This window comes from Triturus cristatus, chromosome 4_1 (genome assembly GCF_964204655.1).
Source record: "Triturus cristatus chromosome 4_1, aTriCri1.1, whole genome shotgun sequence".
Classification (NCBI taxonomy): Eukaryota; Metazoa; Chordata; class Amphibia; order Caudata; family Salamandridae; genus Triturus; species Triturus cristatus.
Window position 1 is genome coordinate 1054316715 of NC_140585.1, and position 16349 is coordinate 1054333063.

Sequence of the window (16349 nt, forward strand, 5' to 3'; positions counted from 1 at the left end):
TACCTGTATAAGTTGGCTCAGTTTTTTTTGTACAGTGAGCTGCAGTGGTAATGCTGGCAGATGATCCAACTTGCTGTTATAGTTTGTGTACCATAATATTAATAGAAGCATTGTCTCCAATGTTGCGCATTAGTCCCCCAAACATCGGACTGTCTTCAAAGTACTGTAGTCAAAGATGCTGGTAATGATATTACCAGCAGAGCCGTTATGGCTAAATTTACAGAGAGGCTCCTAATCAGAGTTAAAGCCTGCTCTTGACTCTCCATGAGAATAATTCAGGTACTGCATGGCTAAGTGGTCCAGGAGTTAAAAACTAATTTAGCCAAGGAGGCTCGCTGAGAATCGCCTGGAGGAAAACATGTTGAATATGAATGCTGTTAGGTGTCAAAAAGTAGGGTGAAAGCAACGTAGACAGCCTTATCACCAGAGTCAGCTTGCCTAGGTGCACAGTTGAAGTTCAGAGCATAACGCAGTGATAGATTGCTGCATTCTAATTTTATCCAACAACCATTGTACCTCCTAATTTTATTCAACAACCATTGTACCTCCTTACCGTGGGGCAGATGTATTAAAAAAGAAGTGCAATGCTGTGCAGTAACCAAAGTTGCTGCACCTGGTTTACATTGGAGGGCGGAGCACCAGAAGGCGATATTTACTAAGTATGGCCTGCTGCTGCTCTCTTCCACCGCAATAGACTTCCAGTACAAAATCTTCTGGGTAGACAAATGTTTTAACATTTCATCCATTGGATGTATGTTGTACAGTAAGGCACACATGCAGTCAGAGAGATTTTAGCAAAAAAAACATAAAGCATGTCCCTGAGTTTACTTCTGCCGCAGAAGGGGGTTATTTTTTGTTGTAAAGCTAGGTTTGACAATCTTTATAGTTCTGACCTGTGCATCCAAAGCTATGGCTGGCAGTCTTGGAACATCTTATACTGCAAGTCGAATGTCCTGTAGAGGAAAAGTAGCTCTAAGGGCAACTTTTCAGAGCTAAAGAGGTTTTAGTGCTTTTATACTTCATCACAACTTTGCACCGCTTTGCTTCACCGTGCATCACGTTGCAGTGGCACACATTCTTTATAATTCTGCAACTCTGTTTGAGGTATATGTCAATCTATTTCTTTTTGGGGCTTTGAAGAGTGTGAATTAGGCTTTGAGCACTTTACAAGATTCACAAACACGTCTTAGAATGAAACACAGTAGGAAGGCTGTTCAATATTCAATATGACTTCATATCAAGGGGTTTTAGGCGAATCATAAGGTTCACACTCCCAAACAGAAAGGACCCAACTTCAAAATTATTGTTATGGCTATCTTCGGAATACAGAGGTACTTCCCTCTTCAAAAGATTGCTTTTTTGAAGAGGGAAGGAGGTACTATTTTAAGTTGTTTCTTTGAGGCAAGGGTACACACCTTTACAGTGTGACTGCTGAAGAGGGAAAAGGGGTAACCCAAATCTGATAGACAGAGGGGGGAGCTATGTTGAATTTGATAGTAGGGTGCATGATGTTGTTACTTCAAATACTACAATCAAACACAATGCACAAATATTCTCTTAGCACAAGTCACACAAGGTTTGACAAATTACATAGGTGGGATATATTCAGAGATAAAATAGTGTACACTGCCTTTCCTGGCTGAAGACTCCCAGAATCAGGGGTACACCTGCTTTGTGTTTTGTGTGCTTCCTTTCAAAGACACTGACTGAGTGCAGGAGGTAGCTCACACATTTGCAGTGACTTTTCCCAGCAGCAAAGTGTTTTTTTTAACATTCACCCACCAAAACATTGTTTCTTGTGATGCTCAGTTGGGAAGTGTACTATGCAACCGTTGTCAGCAGAGAAGAGAGACAATGACAAACAAGAGCCTGAGAAGTGAAAATATCTAAAGTTTCAGAAACTGCATACAACTTAGTGGAAAGCAGTATTTATGCAAAATTAGTTCTTAAGTTCTAGACACCAATAGATACGTCTGAGGTCGGTAAAATGAATCATACATTGGCGTGAAATTTCTTAAAAGGGGAAGGGTCAATGGATGTTTAATATCAGATGTGCAGTCTTGAACAAGGCGTTTGACCAACTTCTCTGTTGTTTGTTAACTATCGAATCCACTTCAACATTTATACTTGAGAAATAAAGGCCACGAAGAGAAATCCATGTTTATATCCCATAAAATAACAATATTGACCTTTTCTCAACAGTTGAACAACAAAAAGCACATTGAAATGCAAAATTATCTCTTCTTATACAGTGCTTCATGCTGCTTTCTTCTCACTTCTAAGCACAGTTAGAACAAGTGTTATGATCTGTCTACTCAAAGGTACGTATCTGATCTACCTCAGTAGAGTGAAGAGCTGAGTGAGTCCTTTGAGTTTCCTTGAATATCATTTGCATACAAACCGTTGCAATAAACACTTAACTTGCTGTGGGGCAGAATTATTCATTTTAGTGCAATTCAGTCAGTGGTTAAATCGTAAAAAAAAAAAAATGCTGGTGCTCTTGTCAGAAGGCAGTGAGTTTTGAGTCTCAGTGCCGGCTCAACATCCTGTGATTCTGGGCAAATCACTTAGGGGCTGATTATGATGGCAGGCAGACTTGGTCGGCCCGCCACCGTAGCGGTGTTAGGGACCGCTCGCCAGGCATGCGGCAGTCCCACCACTGCGATCAGGATGCGCCCGCCATAATGGCGGGTGCATCCTGGGCTTTTAACATTGCTGGCGGTGCTGCTGGCTACAGCACCATCCAAAATGTTAAAAGTGCTTGCACCGTATTTCCCTGCACCGTGGGGCGGGCCCCACGTGGTGCCTGCCACTTGGTGCATGGAAATACAGTGGGGTACCATTGGTACCCCCCAGTGCAGCGACAGCCCTCAAGCAAGGGCGCCCAAAATGGGCCCCTAAACCCAATTCCCGCCAGCCTTTCCATGGCGGCGAAAGGTCTTCCTGAACCCACATCCTGATCTGGTGGACGGTGCCTGCTAGGTATCGCCACCATTTCAGGGGCCCTGCACCTTCCGCCAGGCAATCTGTGCGATTGCCTCTGGCGAAAATGTGCCAGACGAACTTTGCGTCCGTCGCGATACCCACCGCCATCCTAATTTGGTGTTGAGTAATGAGCTTGGTGATGGCGGAAGGACCGCCACCACCGGCCCGGCGGTCCTTCCACCATCATAATGTGACCCTTAATCTCCCCATGCCTACCATAAATGAATGTGTTTTTAACTGGTACTCAACAGCACCAGTGTTAATGATTAAGTGCTGGTGCTGAGCACTGGAAAACACAGGCTCAAATTAAGCACTGAATTTAGTGCAGCAACCAAAGTTGCTATGATGTGTTGCTCAAGGGGATTATGGTGGCACATAGCCACATTTATTTAAATGGCTTCCTGCTCCTATCATCCCCTGCTCTGGTGCAGATACATGCTGCTAGCCCCACACACAATCTTTGCACCATTGTGCAGAGGTGGGTGAGATGTCTAGTATGGGATTTGTACTGGAAGCATAAACTTTCAGTGCAAAAGCATGTGCCAAGATACACTCTACATTCCTTCAATGGAGGTGTTCTGTACTGTGCTGCATCCAAGCAATATGTGAAATGTTTGGAGAAATTAAAACATTTCTCGAAGTTAGCCACTGCTTGAGAGAGGTGTTACTTTTTTGGTGCAAAACACTGGTCTGACTATCTTAGTAGAATGTGTTATGCATCAAGAACTGCGGGGGTTTGCGGAGATCCAGACATTTCACTCCCATGTTATGCCCCCCTGAGACAATGTGGCGCAAAGTAGTGGAAAGGTCACCTTCCAAGGCTTTGCACTCTTTCACGTCACTTTACACCACTTTCTTATGGCGTAAAGTCTTAGGGGCATATTAGCAAGAACCTCGTTAAAATTATCGCCGTTTTAGCGGCAGGAAACTGCAGCTAAAACGGCGATAATGGGCTTGCTAATATGCGTTATAGAATTCCAATAGAAGCTCAGGTTAGATGTGCAGGACATCTAACCTGGGCTTCTATGGGAATTCTATAACGCATATTAGCAACCCCATTATCGCCGTTTTAGCGGCAGTTGCCTGCCGCTAAAACGGTGATAATTTTAACAAGGTTCTTGCTAATATGCCCCTTAGTGACATAGGGGCAAATTAGCAACGGCCAGTGATAATTATCGCTGGCCGTGCTTAGCGATAACTTTTTTATCGCAGGCTATCTCTGGAATGTATCGCCCTGCTAGCGCGTTATTAACAACGCGTTTCTCCAGGGCGATAAAAATTCCAGAGATAGCGAGGTTATCTCTGTTTTGCAGGGAACATCGCTGGTTTTCCAGCGATGTTCCCTGCAATACGGCGATAACCTTGCTGATACGACCCTGTGGTCGTATCAGCATAATCCACCCCCTATGTAAAGCATAGGTAAATCTGGATTTTATCAGACCTTAGTTTTTGGCAAAAACAGCCGTTTTCGCCAAAATCTAACGTGTGCTAAAATCCTGTGGGCTGCCTTGTAAATATCGCAATGTGAACATCAGCAATATTTGCAAGGTAGTCCATCCGAGAAACACCCAGTGACGCCCACTTTGCATCTCATTAGAGATGCAAAGGGAGGCGTTGGGAAAAAGGGTGCTAAGATGCGATTATGCATGTTAGCACCCTCTTGTAAATAGGGCGATATTTTAATCTCCGCTTTTATGGCTTTTTAAGCCAAAAGAGCGGAGATAAAGCCCTTGTAAATATGCCCCTAAAGAAGAAAGAAGAAGTTTACATTGTAGGCACCTGCTGCTCACGAGTACACACACCCCCGTGTTACAACGTTTACAGTAAAATCGTTCAATTACACTATCCTTTTACGGCTTCTGGTGGTCCTTTTTCCTTATTTTTCCTCATTAATTAATTTATAATCCGCTCTGAATACAAAGAGCTTTAAACGTAAACTTGTAGCTTCATTTCTAAACAAGTTTTGTTTGCCAAATATCCCAGTGTGACCACCCAATCGCAATCTGCCTTTCATTCCTTGGCTTGCGGCACATGTGGATTCTATTCCTAGGCTAGATGTACACTTACTAAAACTGTAACGTAAATAAACATGGCCTGTACTTTAAAACTGTGTCCCCCCCATGAGACATGTCTCGAAAGAGACCATAATATTTATGTGCAGATGACAAAGCTGTTCCTAGAAACTTTAGTCCAAGTTCCTGGAGGTTTTTCTCGTTTCAACAGAGCTTATGTCAGGGTTTCATAGTAGAGTCAGGTACACAAGCAGACTGTCGGAGGCCAGGCGATTCAGAAGTGATCAAAGCATTAAAAAAAGTCAATTTTTAAACTGTTGAAAATTGTCAACATTAATCTCGATACAGTGTGTCTCCTTTGAAGCCCATGTTGTCAATGTTTCTGCTACCACTATTAAGAGCTTGCTAACAAAATGTTAATTTACACGCGTTTTTTGTCAAAAGCCTTTCTGATAAACAGGTTCGATCATTTTAACTATTCTTTCAGCTAATAGGAGGTTTGAAGTTTGGCTAAGTCTGGCAGTCTGCTGATTTTGCTGGGAGAAACTTAAGTTTGGGGGGCAAATTAAACATCCTGATTTCGGGATTTGATCAGTAAACTGGATGGGCTCACAGCCACATTTACTCTACTCTTCATGTCCTTTTAATGGCAGAGGGATCCTCTCAGGTCATATGGAAAATAGGGAATAATCCCTGTTCCAGCAAACTGCTTCACAAGGTAGTGGGTTGATTTCCACAAGTTGGTGATATTTCCAGTGTGGACTGAAAAGTCCGCCGATTAGAAGGGCGGGAAAAAGGTTTAACACATTTTTAAAAAGGCACATAAGACAATTACATACACAAAAGAAAAAAAAGATACTTACCACATTTTCTGGAGAAATGTCGTCCTCGCACTGGTCATCTTCTCCTCACATCGCGTTATGTCCAGCTGGGCTTAACCAATCCTGGAGCTGCAAAGGAGCAATGCCCTGATTGCTGTCAGCAGCCTTTCTCGCCGCTCCCAAGGACCCTGGAGGCTTGTGTAAGCTCCCAAGGTTTATAATGCGCATGTCATGCTAGCCATCTCAAGATGGCCGGCCAAAGGGACATGTGCACTATAAACTAGTGCACAGTCGGGCAGCCCACCATTGTTGCCACTCAACAGGTCCCGCCCCGCCCGGACACTCAGTTCAGGATGGGTTGATGGAAAATAAAATGGCAATAAGTTAACTTCATTACCATTTTATTTTTCGTTCTCTGGGGAAGTTAAGTGGAGCAACACTCCTCTGCTCAAATGGAGGAGCTGCCCCTGGACATTTCTCCACCCCATGCTCTGAGCCCCCAAGCGAAGCAAAGTCCTAAAATCAGCCACCCATTCCCTGCAATGGCCTACAAATTTGTCAATCCCTGATCCCATACCTACCAAGCAGTCTCCCATTCTGGTCTCCCTGCTCATCACCACCGCCACATAGTCCCGACCACTTCCCTATGCCCTTGTCTGTGTGTAAGGATCTGATGCCACCATAATTCTAAAACGATTTCCTGATGCAGCATATCTAAACCACGGGACATGCTGTGGTAGAAATCCTGTTCTGCAGGGGGGCCTGGCAGGTTTAAATTCCCAGAGGTGATGTTTCCTAAATCTGAAGGAAAAAGTACCATTGACCTTAAAACATTGTGGAAGCAATTCATCTACTAATGTTATTCATTGCACCTTAATTATTAACTGCACAGCGTATTGTATGGGTATTAATACAACTGCTATTTCTGAATGATATGAATGAGGTATTCACTTATTTCACAGTAATCCCCTTTTAATACACATTTCATGCGGGGGCTAACAATGATCTGGATCCTGGAATTCTGAGCGAACATATGTTTGTGTATGGACACAGATTCTTTAAATAGCTCTTATTCTACATAAAGAGGGTGCATTTGGCAAGAGCCAACAATTAGAAGATTACCTCTACACTCTGCCATCTAGATAATGCCCTGAAGTTTAGACAATATCTAGTAAGATACCCCACGAAAATGTGCTTTCACAATCACATGAGAATTTCACGTCAATACCCAATTTTAGGGACACATTTACCTGTGCAATACTTTTTTTGCATAAAACATCTCTTGCACTAGAAGTTATGTTAATGGCAAGGTGGCAAGCTTCAGAGATCCATGGACTTCTGCTGTTTGTCAACTCTGTAAAAATATTCTCCTAGCTCGGCACAGAGCTAGCTTGCTCTTTGTTTTGTTATTAACAAATACATTGCAGTCACTCAACTCATCTTTGATAATGATGACTCCTTAGGCAGTTCATTATCTGCCCACCTCCAGCGAAAGGACAAAAATCAAATATTTTTTCTAAGTGCTTTAATTAAGCCAATATGTTCAGAATCCAAATATAGCTCTGATGTGTACCTTTTCAAAACTAGAAAAACATACACAGAATAATTCTTGTGAATTATGTCATAAATTAAAACTATAGAAGGTTTTGCATGGTCGAACATCCACAATTGGCCAATTTTCCAAGAAGAGGCTCCCAGCATTACATAGAGATCAAAAGCAACACTTTCATGTGTAAAGCTTTTAATTACACATGTTTAAGGCATCTGTAGTGTTGAATGACTGTTTCCACCACCAGCAATTATCTACCATCCTTGAAATGTTACCACAAGACCAACAGTGGAAGGAGATTCAGGTAGACCCCTATGAAACATGGAAATATCAGGGGTCCTCCTATCCTTACCCTCCCACCTTCCAAGGCTGTCTCTCAATGCAAACTAGAAAGAAGAGTTACAGATACGTCAGTATTTCTTGACGCATCTGTAGGCGCAAAAGTAACACATTGGTGGAGTGTGTCACAAAAGTGACGCAACTCCAGCAATGTGTCCTTTCACAAGGGGCACGCCCCGTGTGAAAGGGCCTGCGTCAGTCTTACGCCTGCTGTGAGACAGGCGTAAGATATTGACGCATTTGCACCCTAGAAGTGGTGCAGTGAAATCTCGTAGATTTCACGGCATCACTTCTACGATACTTACTTACGTGGGAACGCCCACCCTGCATCCATTATACCTGACGCAGGTATAATGTAGCGCAGGGGTTTACAAAGTGACACATCTACCTAGGTGCGTCACTTTGTAAATATGGTGCAACAAGGTCCAATTTTTACGCCGCTGGTGCGTCACAAAAAGTGACGCACCGATGGCGCAAAAGTGACGCAAGGACTCATAAATGAGCCCCTTACTGTGCTAGCACAAGCAAACATTGGCACACACAAATGCTATTTGTTCTCTGCCCCTGTGCAACCTACATCTATCTTTGTCTTCTCTATCTGTGCCCTGTTCTGTATTCAACAAGGGTGCTTCACCATGCAACAGATTATCCAGTAAAATGGACAAATAGTCTGTGTGCATTTGTGAAAGCCGGTGATTGCATGTGGTAACACATGAAAGCCAAGCCCACTGGCTCTGTCATTACTAATGCAGGGAAACACAGCCATGCTCACATGCACACATATTATCTCGGCTACGTCCCTGTGCAACCTGCCTCTTTTTGTGTCTCTCATACCTTTGCCTTTATCGTTAGACCACAAGATTGCCACACCAAGCAGATGTTTACACAAAACACAGCATACAAAGAATTGTTGCCTTCGGCGCAGGACGCATTTGGCTTTCTAGCACCTTAATCTGCAATGCATTTATTTGACAACTGCCATATTTGGGCATCCTTCTCTTCTTTTGATGACAGTGTAAGTGAAAGCGATATGTTTTCTTTCCACCTCCGATATTCAAATGTAAGACTGCCATCCTTGAGTGTGCAACTAACATACTCCTTTTGGGCCACTATCTTGACTTCTTCACTGTCTAATCTTATCCTTCCGAAAGAATTTGGCAACTGCTTTCATTTTCAGCACTGCTGTCAACAGAAACCACATTTATGGGGTAGGAGAGCGGAATAAGGATGGAAATAGGTCAATAAGCCGAATGCCCATTTGACTTTCTAGCACTTGAATTTACATCGTACGTCTTTGCGAATTTTTTCTGTTTATTTGATACTCTCATGGTAGCCATTCAAGGCATGATTCATTTTGTCTCCCTGACACTTGAGTCTCTTAAATGTTTATTGAAGGTTGCACATCTCATCTGTTGTGCACATTAGGGGCCTCATGTAGGTAAATAAATTTTACAGATTCTTAAATACCGAGCCGTACCGAATCGGTAAATTAGAATCGGCAAGTTATATGTAGGTAAAAATTCGGTAACAGTTACCGATTCGGTAACATTCGGTAATCACGAATCGGAATTCACTGAATCGGTAAATACCGAGGTGGTATTTACCGAATCGGAAAATACCGAGGTGGTATTTACCGAATCGGTAAATACCGAGGTGGTATTTACCGAATCGGAAAATACCGAGGATACTACCACCTTCCCTTCACTAAAGCTAAAATCAGTACCATGCCAATAGAAGGTCTCTCAGGCTTGAATAGGGGACCCCATACCTCAAAGATCAGCTTAGTGAAATCACATCACAGGAGCATCAGGAGTCTTCTCGCAGGAAGGCTCGTCTTCGGTCTGAATAATAAACATGATGTCTGTGACATTAAAAGCACCAACTTTCAGGTGTTTGCAGCTGCGCGTGTGTCATGGCTAAATAGTGGGTCGATCAACCTAGAGTGGAAAACATGCATTGCGTAATATTCCAGACTGTTTGTCACACCATGTACAGACCAAGGTCGCTGCGCAGAGCTTGGGATGGGAACAACAGATTGCTCTCGTGTGAAGCAAGTCTCGAGTCAGCAGTTTATTTAAGAAATAACATGTAAACGTAGTGTCGTGTGCAAAGACAAAAAGATGGCTTGCAAACATTTAACGTGGTCATGCTAACTGAACAATGTATGTACGTATTCAGGGAGAACTCACTACACGGCCCCTTGATCGAAGCACCATTTAATAGGCAAGAAAAGAGAGAACGCAGAGTTCAGTTTAGTCAGCGCAGAACAAGGCGTAACCAATGCTGTGCCAAAGTCCGAAACTACATAAAATAGCATCATAGAATTCTATCAAAAAAAGCAAGTATATAAAAAAACTCAAAACGACCATCAGGAAGAGAAAAAAGATAAATAAAAGAAATAAATGTTGCGCCAGGGTGCTGTCCAGTAGCACAGGCGCAATGGACGACAGTCCAGTTAATCCATGAATGTATAGGCAGCATATGTGGCCACTGCTTCCAACAAAAAATCGTTTGCAGGGCCACTAAAAGTCTCAGCCATCCAATTAAGTAAAGAAAAGGAACATACGTGTTCTCCAACCATCGGAGCCTCTAGCACAATCAGAGGGCAACCGGAATGTTCCTCCAAATAGCTCATAGCCAAGAAGTCGTAGGCAGCAGTTGATATGTCCCAATTACCCAGGATACCATGCGCCGCACCACAGGCCATAATCCGGACACCAGAACAGGCCAACTCGTGAGACACTAAGGGCCTCATCAGTCGATCGAAATCCGGCACCGGAGACACCGTGTTGGTCAGGCACAAATCCAGAGGCCATTCAAAGGGACAATCCAGGCAGTGAAATACAGGTTGCACGCAGGTGAAGTAGGAATACCTGAAGGATAATCCATAAGCCAGGCTCAAAGTCGCCAATGGCAAAGTACCATAAAAGTCAAGCATCCTATCACGAAGAAGATGCAGACGGGACAGGTGCTCGTGTGGCACAGAAGGACCAGCCATTCCGGAGTAGAAAAAGGAAATGCAGCACACCTGCCACTAGCGCCAGAAGCAGCGGGACACCTCCAAAGATGCTCGAGAAAAGTGAATGAAAAAATGCCGGAATCACACCAAAAATAGTTTGGAAAGAGGTCACGAGACCCGAGCCCACAAGTTAAAAAAATGAGCCAGGCCGGTCGTGGCCGAGGCATTGGAAATAGTTTGGATCAAAGAGCCGAAATGTAGGGGGAGGTCAGTATTCAGAAGCGCCTGTACCTCAGTGCGCGTATTAGCAACGTGAAGGACAAATGTTTCACGAGAGGAAGTCAAAGGCACCTCTTTGTGGGACAATAGCGCTCTTCTTCTGCTCAACTTGTTGAACTCTGCTTTCAAGGTTGGAATCGAAGGCCAGATGGAAACATCCAGCCGCCCATGCGGGGGTGGAAAAGAACATTAATGCAGCAGACAACTTTCTGCGAGACAGTTAGGTTTCCCACTAACATCCCGCAGCAAGCTTCATTATTCAAAATTGAATAACTACCGTTTGCAAGCAGCGTGAAAGGAGGTGTAATCACAGGCACTGGGATACCTCGTAGGACGCACGCCAAATTCGGGGCTTGTACATTGCATGCGCCGTGTAATTGAATGTGCCTACATACCAAGGAATGGTCTGGTGTTGTGGTACATTCCTCGCCTGTCAAATAAATAGCATACGCCCACCTTTTGGTTCTGCCACCCACAGGACCCTTAACAAAATCATTCAAATCGGTATGCACATTGATGGAGTGGGTGCACTTCCTGTTCCTGTAGATGTGCTCTGTGTCAGCTGGTGGACAGATTGGGATGTGTGTACCATCAATACAGCCGATGACATGGGGGAACTGTGCCATGTGTTGAAAGTCTGTTTTTGTTTTCTGCAGTGCAGCCTGTGTGTTGGGGAAGCTGATGTAGTGGTGCATTCTCTGCATCATGGCATCCAGGAACTTCCTGAAGACACGTGACAGGCAACTCTGGGATACACCACCCACCGCAGCTATCACCACCTGCTACCTGCCGGATGCCAGCAGATGTAGGCTGCAGAGCACCTGCACATGTGGGGGTATGGCGTGCGCCCTTCTTATTGGCTGGTCCAGGAGTGGGTGCAGGTCCCTGAATTAGTCCATGATGGTTTCGGGGTGTAGCCTGTACCTCTCATGTATCTCTGCATCAGTCAGCTGGAATAGTGTGATGCGCTGTCTGTAGATGCGTTCCTCCCGTCGCCAAACCCTCAGTCCTGCTGGCTGGAGACGTAGGCGCCTTGCAATGACATACATAGCGGCCATGTTGTCCACGCTGTTGCATTTTGGGATTGCTAATATGCACTGTTGATGGTTACCACCTGCTTTCAATCCGTGTTAATTACCGACTCTTATTTACCGATTTTCTTGGATTTCTTAATTACCGAGTGCTCCTACATGTCATTTTGATTTTTACCACTTCATATTTACCGATTCGTTAAGTATGTATTCGGTAAATCTGATTCGGTATTTTAGAATTCGGTAAATATGATTCGGTATTTACCGCCTCATATTTACCGAAAGGTGGTTTTTGGACTCCTACATCTCACTTGTCTGAATACCGGTCGGTAACGGCATATTTACCGAAAATCGGCCGTTACCGACCGGTATTTGGCTACCTACATGAGGCCCTAAGTGAGGTATATATTTCTTCTTATCCATTCCCAGTATTCAGCTGTAAAACTGCCATCTTAGAGCCTCTATACAATGTCCATCTTAATCATTTAACCTTCTTCAAAGATGTGAAGTGAGCTGGTCTCTATTTGAGACCATCTTACCTGTAGCTGTGTAGCGGGTATTCAACTGGTCCACTAAAGGCGTGCCTAAGTCAAACTTATCTGAATCTTTGCACTTTGGGACGTTGCCCTCTGGTGGCCCCCATCCATCTCACATAGTTCATGAGAAATATCCAGACGAGCCTCTCAATAATGTACTAACGTCCAAGAAGGAATCTATAAATGGATTGAGCAGTCCTGTTGGTCGATATTCAAGATTATTTTAATGTTACATGTAGCAATTTTATTTTATTTTATTTTTGCTATTTTATTTAGCGTGGACATGGCCCGAAGGCATCAGAGTGCTGTACAGCAGTAGCATGATACAAGGGTACAGCAGGCTACAGTTACAGTAATTACGTTCAAACATTTTGCATCAGTACCTGTGACCAGGACAGATGCCGCCGTTGGACAAGAAATGTACACGGTTCAAGCATTGATTAGGATAGTAGGAGGACACAATGAAGGTATGTCTACTGGATAGAGTATTTAGGTGTGGTCGCGGATGATTAACCAAGGTGTCTGTCAAATAGGAGGAGCTTGAGATCCTTTTCAGGACTCACCTGGCGTAGGCTGCGCGCATGCGCAGTCTCGCTGGCGAGATTTAATGATATGGGGATTTTTTAGTAAAGGGCATTATGCCCCGCCCCTCTTTTCCATTGGCTGGCATCACCGTTTATGCTAAACGGTGGCCAGCCATTGGAAAAGAGCTCCTGGTGACGTATTCGCTCGGCTTTTTCGGCCATCCCATTTGGACGGCCTCGCCTGCTTTACGTTTGTCGCCACAGGTCTCTTAACTTTATGGGGCCAAACACATGGCCCCATAAAGAAAAGAAATCTTTTAGCAGGCGAGGCCGTCCAAGTGGGACGGCAGAAAAAGGAGAAGAAAACATCATGGCGAGCGCTTGTTTATTAGACCTCTGTGGTTATTGTCGTCAGGTCCCTCGGCAGTCCTTCTTCGCTGTTTAGTGCTGGTCTGCCTGTCTCGGTTTCCAGCTGGTGTCGCCACTGTTTCCGCCTCCTGCATCAGTTGTTGCTCAGCAGAAATGGCATCTCAAGCGGAGGTAGATGTACCCGATGTGGACACTGCCCTGCAACAGTGTTCTGCGCGTGAGGTTGCCACGGTATGTGGGGGGGGAGGGGTGTGTGGAGCTGTCATAGAGAGGTGCAGCTGTCAACATGTTATTGTTATTCTGAATCTAGGGAGGGTGCTGGCAAACTAGCATAGCTTCCCACACTGTGCGCTGACAGATAAAGTTGGAGTACTAGTTTGTGGGCACCAGCATTCCCATCACCTCCCAGTCCACGATGAAACCCGTTCCTTCCACCGACTTCAGCTGCCCGGCAGTGACCTTTCTTCCAGCCGCCCTGTCCTGATCCCCACGGTGTGAACCACGGTATGTTGGATCCAAAGACTCTCTCAGTATATAATGCGATATGTCTTCTGTCAGACACATTCGCCAGTTCGCTACATCCCCATGGAGGTTGCTGTAGTTGCTGGCACCGAGTCTGGAACATGCACTGCCTGCTGTCCCTCTCATGATGGGCTTATGTCAGCAGTTACCCGGTACTGCTTTGGAAGTGCTGGTCTTCCTGTATCGGTTTCCAGCTGGTGTCGTCTCTGTTTCCACTTCCTGCATCAGTTGTTGCTCAGCAGAAATGGCGTCTGAAGCGGAGGTAGATGTACCCGATGTGGACACTGCCCTGCAACAGTGTTCTACGTGTGAGGTTGCCACGGTATGTGAGGGGGGAGAGGGGTGTGTGGAGCTGTCATAGAGAGGTGCAGCTGTCAACATGTTATTGTTATTCTGAATCTAGGGAGGGTGCCGGCAAACTAGCATAGCTCCCCACACTGTGCGTTGACAGATAAAGTTGTAGTACTAGTTTGTGGGCACCAGCATTGTCATCACCTCCCAGTCCGCGATGAAACCCGTTCCTTCCACCGACTCCAGCTGCCCGGCAGTGACCTTTCTTCCAGCCGCCCTGTCCTGATCCCCACGGTGTGAACCACGGTATGTTGGATCCAAAGACTCTCTCAGTATATAATGCAATATGTCTTATGTCAGACACATTCGCCAGTTCACTACATCCCCTGGGAGGTTGCTGTAGTTGCTGGCACAGAGTCTGGAAAACGCACTGCCTGCTGTCCCTCTCATGATGGGCTTATGTCAGCAGTTACCCGGTACTGCTTTGGCAGATGCACTTTACCACCTTTTAAGCACAAGTGGGTATTTTGAAGGTATGACAATCACCCAATTGACACCTGTTAAATGATCCGTTTTCAACGTGATATTATTAGGCACGTTTGAAATGCGCCAATAGTTAACGGTGGAGTATGTGCTACTGCCGTCGTAAGAATTGTTTCAACCACCGATGACGAGAACCAAGAGCGGAGCTCTGTTGCTATTTCCGTCTTTGCCTGCGAATCTCCGTTTTAGGATTTCTTGTTTCCAAATCCTATGTGATCAACAGAAAGAGAGCTTTCAGAAGTACTACAGTGAAAGTGTCTTATGCTCTGCCCACATGTTGGTTACCTTGAGTAGAGCATTTGATCAAGCAGATGTGTGCTTCTACTGAAAAAGAGTTCTTGTATTGCACTTTTTGGCTCGCGGGAAAGCTTATGCTGGTCATGGTAGCAAACCAATTATCAAAGTTATATGCCTGATCTGCTTATTAGGGAAAGGTAGTATAAACGCAGTAGGCCTGACATATTTATTGTGAAAACACTTGTTAAAGTCAGTAGGCATTTGAGGGTGGATTGCTATTACTTTCTCCTAAAGCTTGCCTAAGGGTATTTTATTACATGAAATCTTGCGGATTGCCGCAATAGGCTAGGGTTTTGCTGTTGGTTACCTCCTTTTGACAAGCCATGGGAATAGATGATTTGCACTTTGATAATTGTTGTTGTGCCATCTTAGAAGAGATAGTATTTAGCTTTGCCAACTGTAATTTTTTTAAATACATTTATGATTTAATTACTGTATGCATGATGGTTCCACCAAATGCAAATTTAAGTAGGACTTTGTTGGTTATGCTGTCAAGTCAGTGGGTCTTGGTGGGTCTTATTAGTTCACTGAAAAAACTTAAGTCACATTCGGGAAGTTTGATGTGTTTACTATGAAAAGTTATGAACATGCCAGTAAGCCTGACTTACTTATTGTGAAAAGCTTTTGCTAAAGGTAATAGGCTTTTAAGGCTGGATTGGTAATTACATTGTGCGAAAGCCAATAAGTAGGCAATTTGTTACATTGAATCTCCAGAATACATATGTATGCAGGGATTTTGGTTCTGATTACACCTTTTGACAAACCCTTGTCGTAGAAGATCTGCATTGTAATAATTCCTTCTAGAATCTCTTCAAAGTCCTGATGGGATTGGTTGTCTGCCAGGATATTGTAATAAGAAAAAATGATACATACATACATACATATGTATGTGTGTGTCTTTTTATTTTGATCTTTAGATCATGTTACACCTCTCCAGACAGTGCTAATGTGCCGCTTACTTGCAGCACATTTCCTCGGTGCGCCAAATTGTGCGCGGCCACTTCCTCTAAACCAGACAATTATCATGGAAAAGTATTATCCATATTGTAGCATTGTTTTGCCATTCCAAGATGGGTGATACATTTATTTCTAAACATGGTGGCCATAGGTGGCCATAAGGAAACATTTTTTTCTAAACATGGTGGCCATAAAGAAACTTTAAGACAACGATGCAGTATGTGCTTGAGAGTAAATATTCAGAATTTCAACGCATGCTTGAGAGTAAATATTCAAAATGTCAACGCATGCTTGAATTAGACCGCATGTTTGAGAGTAGATATTACGCGGAACAC